The sequence below is a fragment of the Panthera uncia genome (genome assembly GCF_023721935.1).
Source record: "Panthera uncia isolate 11264 chromosome A1 unlocalized genomic scaffold, Puncia_PCG_1.0 HiC_scaffold_17, whole genome shotgun sequence".
NCBI classification, from domain to species: domain Eukaryota; kingdom Metazoa; phylum Chordata; class Mammalia; order Carnivora; family Felidae; genus Panthera; species Panthera uncia.
This window is the reverse complement of record NW_026057577.1, coordinates 107,419,768-107,431,370: the sequence shown is the minus strand read 5'-3', so window position 1 is coordinate 107,431,370 and position 11,603 is coordinate 107,419,768.

Below are 11,603 nucleotides of genomic sequence, written 5' to 3'. Positions count from 1 at the left end.
GTAAGAATGGAAGATGTAGGAAGCTGGTAATGTGCGGCAAGGTCACCTTCCCATGAATTACAGGAACAAGATGTGGTTCTGTAGTGGATAAAGTTGCAAGCCATGTTCCTTGAAGATATTCACATGCATCAACAAATCAAGAATCAGAAGCAGTAAATCTTAGTCTAAACCCTCAAGCCATCACTTATATTGTCTCCAATACACATGGCTCAAATGGCAGGCAGACAAGTTATAAGATTCTACTGAGGCATAATTGTCTTAATCTAGTAATTCATTAACATGTTAACTGAAACTACCTGCTATTTGCAAGCGCCTCCAGGGGCCAGAGACACCACAATGATAGTGACCGGCAAGTGGTATCTTTAATCAGAGTCAGAGAACCCTCTCCAAAGAAGGCATTGGGCTGGGACCCAACTGATGAGGATCCAGACATTCAAAGGTTAGTGGAAGAGGCATTCCAGCTAAAGGAACAAGCAAGGACAAAGGTCCTAGGGAACAAGGTTGGCCTATTAGAGAAAGAGAAGAAATAGGCCGGCCTGTGTGGCTGGTGAGGTGAGAGAGAGAGAAGAAGGCAGGGGCCAGAAATATGATTAGATTTCAAAGCCTGTTTTGGCTGGTCCCAGAAATGCATTTTTTAATGAAGAAATGCTAGAAGTACCTAATTTGGAAGAAGAGATTTTACATATTTAGGGAGAAATGTTTGATCATTCAATAGCACTATTTTGTCCTGAAGTCATCTGCAACTAAAAACAAAACAAAACAAAAACAAAACAAACAAACAAAAAAATTACTGTGCTAATTTTCTTTAAGGAATCAAACTCCTTCAGAGTTCCTTAAATTCCAATCATGTTCTTGAGTTTTCATGTTTTCGCTGGAACCTATTGATTAGGAAATATATATGTAAATATACATATGTCTCTCCATCTGCCTGGAAGATATGTGGCCACTGCCAGCATGCTTATTCTTCCTGACAGTTGGGAACTCTTCTTTGCCTCCTGCTCAGCCGTGCAAGAGGCAGGACTCAAGTGCCCTAAGTGATGATACATCAGCCTTCGAGGGGCCTCCTTCCAATAGAAGAGCCACCCCCTGGGAAATAGTTTGTCCCTAAGCAGAAGGGAAGTTCATCAGTAGAAACTCCCTCTGTGCAGCAGTTTTGCTCTGTGAATCTCTGCTCTTTCAGAAACTGCAGGCAGACAGTTGGACCAAGCCTGAGGCTACTCTACTCAAACTCCGTGACCCCTTGGGCACAAAAGGCCATGCCTGTTCAATTTTTCAACAAATGTTTGTTGCACACAAAGTAGGGACACTACCATAAACAAAATCAGAGACAATCCCTGCTCTTGGGAAGTTCAGCCCATGGGAAGACAGAAATTATTCAAATAGTTACACATAGGGTATATAATTAAAAACTGGGAAGTGTGCTAGCAAACGATTCCATGCGAGCCTAGAACTGAGAAGCGTGATCTAATCAGAGGTCAGAGAAGAATTCCCTAAAGAAGTGACACTTAAAAAAATAGGCATTGATTGAGGACTTACTATGTTCCTATCCCTGAGCAAGAAACTATGGATCTAAGTCATAGATCCCATTGAGAAGGAATTTAAAGATCAGTAGAAAGGTCAGATGTTTCTACAATAAACCACCTGAAAGAGAGTGTGTCATCAATTGCTAAATGGATTAGCACCAGGTAAGAAATGCAAAAGAGCTAAAGACGAAAAGTCAGTGGTAGTGGAGGATGGGCAGCACTTTGTGGTTGGGGTGAGATTTGGGCTAGAAGCAGAAGGGTGAAGGAGTCAAGGATGGGAAGGAAATAGATTAATATGATCATGGAACTCAGAAATCTTTACTGATGTCCTATCATCTAAGCAGAAAACAAATCCAATTTCTTGACCCTCCGTAATCTGCTCCCAATCTGTCTCCTTTATCATTTAAGGACCCTTCCACTCCCTTAGAGATACGCTAACATATCCTTCCCTTTATATTATAGTCTTTCCTTGCCAGTTTGTGAGCAACTTGAGAGATGGCATCATGTATTAGTCACCAACCTTTGTAGCCCCTATTCCCTAGGGTAACACCTTTCGTGTAGAAGAGACAGTAAATGTTTAATTTAATGCAACAGGAGGGGTGAAACTCTTGTGTTATGGTATTTGACCATGACCATTGGTCAGCTTGGGACCCAGGGATGAGGGCTTGGGAGGTGTGCCTGCCCCTTCTCCAACACTTTTTGGTGGCATCACCCACTTTCAAAGTTTTAAATGCCACCTTCACACTGGTGACTCCCAAATGGTTATTTTCAGCTCTCAATGCTCTCTTCCAGACTCATGGATCTAACACCTCCCTACTTGGCATCTCCACTTGGCCAGGCATCTCTAAAAGGCATCTCAAAATTAATATGCTCAAAACAGATTTTTTGATTCCCTGCCCTGATAACAAAAGCATACAGCAGTTTCTACCCCCACCATCTTCTCTCAGCAAATGGCACCATCTACTCATTTGCTCAAGCCAAAAACCTGTGTCATCCTTGACTCAATTTGCCTTACTCTTCATATCCAGTAGATCAGCAAGTTCTGTTGTGTCACTTCAGAAAACATATATCCAATCCACCCACTACTCTCTACTTCCATTGACACCATCCTAGTGCAAGACACTATCAACTCTGGCCTGTGCTATTTGGGGCCCCTCTGAACTCCCTGCTTCTACTCTTTTCCCCAGGCCATTCATTCTCCACACTGCAACCAGAATGAGCTTTCAAAAGCATAAGTTACACCATGTCATCCTCTTATATTTTACTGTGTTTCCCATCACTAGAAGAAAATTATAGAAAAGAATCCAAACTCCTTACCACGGCCTATAGACCTGGTATGAGGTAGGTCTTTCCTATGTGTCTGGGCTGAGCACTTACTACTCTCCAACTCACTCATTACAACCCATCCATCCTGACCTCCTTACTCAAACACACGAAACTTGCTCCCACCTCAAACCTTTGATCCTGTTGTTCCTTCCACCTACAATGATCTTCCCCCACATGGTCCCTTCACTGGCTTCTTCTTGGTATTCAGATCTCAGCTCATTTGTCCCCATTTCAGAGAGGCCTCCCTGACCCCATAACAGTAGGTGCACCCAGGGCTAGGGTTAGAGTTGGGGTTACATAACTCTCATTTTCATCACAGTGTTTATCATTGTTTGTCTCAGAATACCATAATCTGGGTAGATTAGACAACAGGAATTCTCACAGTTCTGGGGGCTGGGAAGTCTGCGATCAAGGTGCCAGCAGATTGGGTGTCTGGTGAGAACACACTTTCTTGTTTATAGATGGTTGCCTTCTTGCGGTGTCCTTACGAGGTGGAAAGGGGTGACAGACCTCTCTGGGGCCTCTTTTATAAGGGTACTAATTCCATTCATGAGGGCTTCACTTTCACGACCTAATCATCTCCCCAAAGCTATACCTTCTAGTATGATCACGTTAGGGGGTAGGTTTTCAACACATGAATTTTAGAGGATACAAACATTCAGTCTACAGCACTATTTGATATTAATTTTTTCATTTCTTTGTTTACTTGTCTATCATCTATTTCCTCCATCTAGAGTTTCCATTACATGAAAACAGGGACCTTACGTATCTTCTTTCCTATCATATTTCCAGCAACTAAAACAGAGCTTGGCACCAAGTTGGCAATCACTAAATATTTGTTGCATCCTAGATAAAGATGGATGGGTGAATACTGAATGATTATGTGAAGTTAAATCATTTGGCATCTTTGACTCAACTTACCTCCTTCCCAGATATAGATTGAAGGTATTATACTACTTGTCTCTCCTAAAACACAAAGGAGGTGGTTAAGATAAATGAGAAAACTGAAGGCCTTACCACTTATTATGAGAAAAATGTTGGAGTGTATGGCAAGGAGCCATTTGAACGTGGCAATGACAGCCTAATGGAGAAAGAAATTCATTTGTTTTATTACCCGTGAACCTCCTGGGGACTGCGTAAGATGGGGGAAAATGAAATGTACCCATTTGTAATATAAAAATTCATAAATACAGCTTACATTAATTCAAAGTAGAGTAATACTTTGTTTATCTGGAATCAATAGGTATTTTGCTAAGTGTTTTGGTTTTTTTTTAAGATAGTTAATGCTCCCATTGTAAGAAGACTTTTTTCAATTTGACTGTTTGAATGGAAATAGTCTTCAAGTGAATTTCAGTGCCACTTTCTCCAGCAAGCACACTAAACAGAGCCTTTTTTGTCACTAACTTGGGGACATCATTATAAGCTTATATTATTATATTTGGATATAAAATAGTGATATACTCCAAAATCACAGAAATGTAGACCTATTATGCTTTCTGAGATCTCTTGTATTGCAAGGGTTTTGTCTCTTCTGTCACTGATTTAATCAACATCTAGCACCAGCAACTTGGTTACTGGGGACTATCCCCACAGGGTGATAAACAAGATAAATATGGTCCCTGCCTTCCCAGAGCCCACAGTCTGATGGGGAAGATGACGGTGATCAAGTAAGTACAAGTAGGACAGGAGTCTCAAACTCTTCCCCTGGTGCTTAGAAAGCACCCCCCTCCCCAAAGAAAGGGTCTTTAAGGGGATTCCTACAAAGAAGTTGCTCAGGGCAAGAGTGTTGCTGGAAGATGGGGAAACAGGTTGTAGGGGCTGTGAATGGTGACAGCCAAAGTGCATTTGAGCAGACAAAAGAACACCAGCATTGCTCCTGATAATGCTGCAGAGAGAGTCCTATGGGCCCAGTTGTAGGTCCCTCCTCCCACAGGCCCAGGCCAGGAATTCGAGTCTTCCTTCTAAAAACAAATTGTTTTTGGGGCGCCTGGGTGGCTTGGTCGGTTGAGCGTCCGACTTCGGCTCAGGTCATGATCTCACAGTCCATGAGTTCGAGCCCCGCATCAGGCTCTCTGCTGACAGCTCAGAGCCTGGAGCCTGTTTCGGATTCTGTGTCTCCCTCTCTCTCTGCCCCTCCCCTGTTCATGCTCTGTCTCTCTCTGTCTCAAAAATAAATAAACGTTAAAAAAAAAATTTTTTTTTTAAAATAAAAACAAATTGTTTTTAAACCTGGTCAACATTACCCTTCAAAATATGTGTTATAAGAAAATTAAGTAACCACTAAACCCATTTGTGCTTTCACACATATTTTTGGTTCAGACGAAGTTAAAATAGCGTGGTGCCACAGTAATCCACCTTCCACAAACTATGGAATTAGCAGTTGGTGTTCAGGGTCATAGGTATAGTGCAAAAATCGAGAGGTAGATATTCAGGTTTGGAAGGTGCAAGTTTCAGAAAGGAACCTCATTGTTGGAAGCCTATTAAAATATCGTTCATGTAAGAGACCAGTTGAATTCCGTTCAACATTGTCTGAAATATCTGCTATCTACCTAAGGCCTAAGGAGAAGTTTGTGACGATGGATGAACATGCGCTGGGAATAAACGCCTGAGTCCAGGCCTGTCTCAGCCTCTACCTGTACCCTGGCCTTGGCGAATTCTGTTCCCTACTATGGACCTTAGTTTCCTCTCCTCCAGAATAAGATGATGCCCTCCACCCACGGGAATGCTGAGATGCACAAAACTTAGAGGGCAGAAGGTCCAAAGGGGTCCCCACCACCTACTCACCAAGTGACCTTAAGTTACTCAACTCCTTTGGGCATCACTTTACCTATTTGTGAAAACCCTGCCTCAAGGAATGGCTGTGATGGCTAAAACGCCTGGCACACAGAAAGCAGTCAGTAAATATTAAGATCACTCTTAATAGCTTAATACCGGATGGCTCACTCATTAGCCCAATAAAACAGGAGAAAGAATTTGGGTGTGAGTGCTTCCTTCTGGAAAAAAAAAAAGAGACCTCTTATGAATTAAGAACTCATGCTACATGTTATACTTTTCTGGATCCTTTTGAGACTTAGTAACATTTTGGGAAGCATCTTGCACCATCCATCTGTCCAACATTTGTGCTCTGGAATATCTTTCCTCTAACAGCTTGGCCGACTCTGTTTTGCATGTATGCTGTGCTGCTATCCCTGGTCTATCTATTCTGAGCATGTTATTAACCTGAGCTTGTATGTAGCAGTATAAATTCTGCTAAGAGCCAACGTTGTCTTCATTTCTGAGCATCAGTGCAGAAATCTGCTTGCTTGGTTTCTTTATGCTCTCTTTGCAGACCCCGAGGGTGTTAATAACAAGTCACATACCATCTATTTTTCTTATTATTTTCAAATAACTGCGGTTTAAATGATAAGTTTAATGCATGCATATTATTTTAAAATATGAACAGTATAGAAGCCTTTTAGTTAAAAAAAAAAAAAAGGTATCTTTTCTTTGTTTCCCACACCCTGCTTCCTGGTAATACTCCCCATATATTAGCAGTACTTTATACACCCTTCCAGAAATGTTATCCCTTCCTTCCTTCCTTTCTATCCCTTCCTCCCTTTCTATTCTACATAATTGTCTTTAGTTTACGCAAGTAACATTATAGAGTTCTTTCTCACCTTCCTTCCTATCTGTATTTTATATCATTGTGTTTATCTTACCAAAATAGAACCATGCGCAAATGGAACTGTTCAGACCCTATATCTCGGACATTTTTCCATAGCAATACCTATTGATCTGCCTCATTCTTTTAAATGACTCTGATATTATATTAATGTAATGTACCCTTTAACCACTCCTTGTTGATGGGAATCTTAGTTTTTTCCAAGCTTTTGCTCTTATAACATATTTGTAACAAATATCTCTGGACATATATCTTTGCACACTTGAGGGACTTTATCTGTAAAATAAGTTCTCAGGAGTTTTAAAACGCAGAATAGCATCCTCCTATATGTTCACGAAGCCATAAGCTTGTCACTGCTGATGCCAGACCTCCAAAAAGAGCTCCTTCCATGAAGTGGCTGTCTTATGGGACAACATAGGTACAATCAATACCTCGAAAGGTATCATTAATCTTTATTGTGAAGATAGGTAATAACATAGCAAAGTCCTTAACAAATATCTGACATAGCATGGTTAACTTAAATGGAGGCTATCAGTCATATTGCCTTTATCCTTGTGAACAACCAGTCAAGAATTTATCCCCAAGGCCTTAGGCTAAATATAACTAGACTCAATGGGTTGGTACAATATTAGTAAATTTTAGATGGCACTGTTTTTAGGATACTTGGGCCCTTATTTAAGAGGAATGTCTGGTAGAACAGGAAAGTCCTTTTTAGGTAGTAAAGGGAAACCTACAAAGCATTATGGTTCAATATTAGAAATTTTCTCTGACTAGTTCTCCAAGAAACCTTGATATTTTCAACAACAAAAATCAATCCATAGCTGATAGGTGTTATTCTGAACACTGGGAGAAAAGGAATTGCCAATTTAGAAAAAGTAGTGTTGGTTTTAAGCTTAGCAAGTCACGAGAACATGATTTGAAGGAACCCTGATCCAGGGACTCATTCATTCATTCATTCATTCATTCAACAAATCAACATTTGTACCCTATTAGGTACCAGGCAGTGTTCCAGGTTACAGAGGATGCAGTGTGAACCAAACAGACACGGGGCCTGAAATTCAGTAGCCGTGTGATCTTGGACAAACCCCTTGCCCTTCTTGGGCTTTACCTTCCACATCTTTAAAATAAACTGACTGACCTACCTTATCTCACAGCTGTGCTACCAAATTCTGACCAATGGGTACTTGATTAGTTTTCTCGGGCTGCCATAACACATTACCAGAAAAATGGTGCTTTAGCACAATAGGAATTTATCCTCTCACAGCTCAGGAAGCTAGAAATCTGAAATAAGGGTGTCAGCAGAACCATGCTCTCTCTGAAGACTCTACAGAGGGACCCTTCCTTGCCTCTTCTGGGCTTCTGTTGTTGACAGAAATCCTTGGTGTTCCTGGACTTGTGGCTGTGTCCGTCACTCCAATCTCTAACTCCATAGTCACATGGTATCCTCTCTGAGGGTCTGTCTTGTGTCTCTGTTCTCTCTTACAAGGACAACAGTCATTGGAGTAGCCCCACCACCACCCTGCCCCACCAATCCAATATGACTCATCTGTAACTTTGCCATTCTACCTGCAAAGACCCATTTCCAAATAAGGTCACATTCTAAGGTTCGGGGTGGATGTGAAGTTTGGGGGGAAACTATTCAGCAATTTCCTTTTACTTCTACCAAGGATACAGACTGTTAGAGCAATGTCCACCAGCAGATACTGAGCTGGACCGGTCATGCATCCTAAAGCGGTTGTGCAGAGGGGGGCCCTCTAAGAGAAAGAGGCAGGGAAGACATCTGAGTATCAAGGCCAGTAGCAAAGGAAGGGAGCATGTTTAAAGGAATCAAAGAGACTGTGCCTTGCAGACAGTGCAACAGGATGCACACAGCCAGACTGAATACCCAGGATATTCCAGGCAATACGCAGTTCTGTGCAACAGCAATCTTGTGCTGGGAATGACAGAGTGAAGAGCAAGATATCCAGAAGCTTTTCTTTCGGTTGTAAGCAGGGAAACTTTACAATACTGCTATTGTCATGATGACTTTTAATTGATTGTGGGTTTTGGGGCAGTTCTGAGTCATTTCATCTCTTCTAGTTGAGCACCAAAAAACCTGAAGCATTTGGAAGGGTGTCCCACATGCAGGGAGCCAGACAGCTAGGTTTGCCAGGCAGGAGTCAAGAGCTTGAGTTCTGGAGGCGACTCGAGGATGTCTCCCATCGCATTGGCTGTTCATTAGTTCATTTTTCAGCACTCAAGCTCTGTTGTCTATAAATTTGAGGTAATAGCAGCACCTTCTCTAGGATTGCGGCAAGGAGGAAATGTTGTATGGGAAATAATTCATGTGTAACATTAAACACAGTGCAAGGAGCATGAAACTGTGCTTAATAAACGTTCATTGTTATTAAAATATCTATTAATTTCTCCCCGTGCTAGAAGATCTTTCCTAACAAAGGTAGAAATATGTTGTTATTTCTCTCATATTAAAAAGGGGGGGGGGGGCTTTCTCGACTCTGTTCTCCTCTGACACCCTCCCTTTACAGCAAAATCTTGCAAAAGACTTGCTTATCCTCTGTCTCCAATTCCTCTCTTCCCATTTTACAAACAGGCCTTCACCCTCTCCCAGCCCCTCCACTGACATTGTTCCCAGTTGCTATGACCCCCATGACCTAGATGCTGTTACGTCCAGCAGCCAATGCTCAGTCTTCATCCTGTAGGACGGTCAGCAGCTTGTGACCATTGACCTTGCTCTCCTTCTTGAAATATTTTCTCACTGGGGTTCCTGGGTTCTCTTCCTACTTCCTTTCTTCCTACATCAAAGTCCCTCTAAGTCTTCCTCAATCTTCTCTCTTTTATCTTTACTCTCCCTAAGTCTCACCTAGCTGTATGGCTTTAAACGTTATCTATCCCTGATGGATCACAAACTTGGATGTCCAGCCCAGCCATCTCCATTTGGCTCTCAAATAGACATCTCACACTTCACACGTTCAAAATCAGGGAGCTTGGGTGGCTCAGTCGGTTAAGCATCGGACTTCCACTTAGGTCATGATATCACAGCTCATGAGTTCAAACACCACATCTGGCTCTGTGCTGACAGCTCAGAGCCTGGAGCCTGCTTCAGAGTCTCTCTCTGCCCACGCTGACAAAGCAATGGCCTCTAAGGTCCACAGTCAGTGTTTCAAAGAGGCAGCAGCATCAGACTCTGCCGGAAGGCTTGTGAGAAAACATGGACTGCTGGAACCCCCTCACAGAGCTCTTGGCTACGCAAGGCTGGGTCAGGGCCCGGGAATTTGCATCTCTAATAAGCCTCCACTTGACACTGAAGCTAGGCCGGGACCCAACCCTTACCCGATCTGGCCCCACAGCCTCTCAGACAGTATTGACTGCTGCTTTTCTCTTACTCAGTCTGTTCCAGCCCAACTGGCCTCCTTGTCCCTGAAATAGGCAGGGAGCCCCCTCATTCAAGGATTTTCATTCCTGCTGTTTCATCCACTGGGATGCCCCACCCCATCTCTCTCAAGTCCTTCTTAGATGCCACCTTATCAGTGAGGCTTTCCTGACCACCTTATTGAAAAGTGCTACTCTGCTCCCCCTCAGGATCCCTCTTCCCTGCTTAATTTTTCCATAGTTCTGAACATCCAGCATCTATATGCACATACGTGTATGTATATTTTCTGCCTCCCCAACGGATACGTTAAAGTGTAACGAGCAAAAGGATTTTGTTTGGTTCCCTGGTGTGTCCGCAGTGTCTAGAACCATGGCTCACACAGTAGGTCTCAATAAATATAATCAGAAAGACTGAAGAAAACCCAGGAAGAAAGCGACACAAGAGTGCCTGCAGTTCTGTTGATGGACACGAGAGGCCGCTGTTGGGTCGCAGGAGGGACAGGAAGGCCAGCAGCTGCCCCTCCTCCCACAGCCCGCCCTTCTAATAAGAGTCCTGAGTGGGAGACAGCAGACAGGCACCTGGGTGGCCAAGCAGGCCCAGCTGAGACATGGAAACATTATTATCTCCTAAACCCACGTGCCCAACACCAAGGCAGGCCGCTCCTGGAGATCAGCTGCAACCCGTTCCCCCAGTTTGGAAGGGAAAACATCAGGGTGTGTGCATTTCCACAAGCCCCCAGTGGGGGTTGATAGTCACCAGCTCCTGGGGAAGGGCTGAGGGAGGGACTTTAGTCTGGTCTGGGTAGACACAGCCCAGGGTGGGAATTAGATCGAGTGGGGTAGTCACTCCAAGTTCAAGCCCAGACACCAAATTTCCAAGAATTCCAGAGGGGTTAAGTGAGGAGCCTAGCTTGAATACATCCCTTTCTTTCTAAATCTGGGATGTTCCAGGGCCCCCTCTTTTCTCATTCCTCATTAATGTAGCCATCTATCTTTCCACGTGCACCTACAGACACCTGAAGGCTCCAAGAGAATCCATTTTCATTCTCTACGACTCAGTAGATTAAAGCTCTGGGTTTGGGAATTAAAAACAAACCAATCCAAAAAAAAGGCCTCTTGTCCCACCTCTAGCTGTGTGACTCATCTTACCTGCCAAGAGTGGTCAGCATGTCTGTGTTCCCTACCTTGAGGGTGGATTGTGCTGATGAAATCCTGTGAAAGCTCCTTGTAAACCATCCGCATGTCAAGTTGGGTTTTCTGACGCTGGTGGGACTGACTTCTTAGCTTTCACAAATGGCACTTGAGAACAGCCAGGATTTATCAGAAGACCCACCCATCTGTAGAATTCAAGGAAGCCACAGTTTGATTTGTGTACCGTTTAAGAATAACATGAATCAGGGGCACCTGGGTGCCTCAGTCGGTTAAGCATCCGACTCTTGGTTTCAGCTCAGGTCATGATCTCAGGTCTTTGTGGGTTTGAGCCCCACATCAGGCTCTGTGCTGGCAGCATGGAGCCTGCTTGGGATTGATTCTCTCTCTCTCTCTCTCTCTCTCTCTCTCTCTCTCTCTGTGCCCCTCCTCCACTCACACTGTCTCTGTCTCTCTCAAAATAAATAAAATAAATAAATTTTTAAAAAAGAATAACATGAATTAAAATAATGGCTAAAATTATGGAGCCTTTGCTATGGGCCTATAAATTCATTTCATACTTACTTTCATTTCAT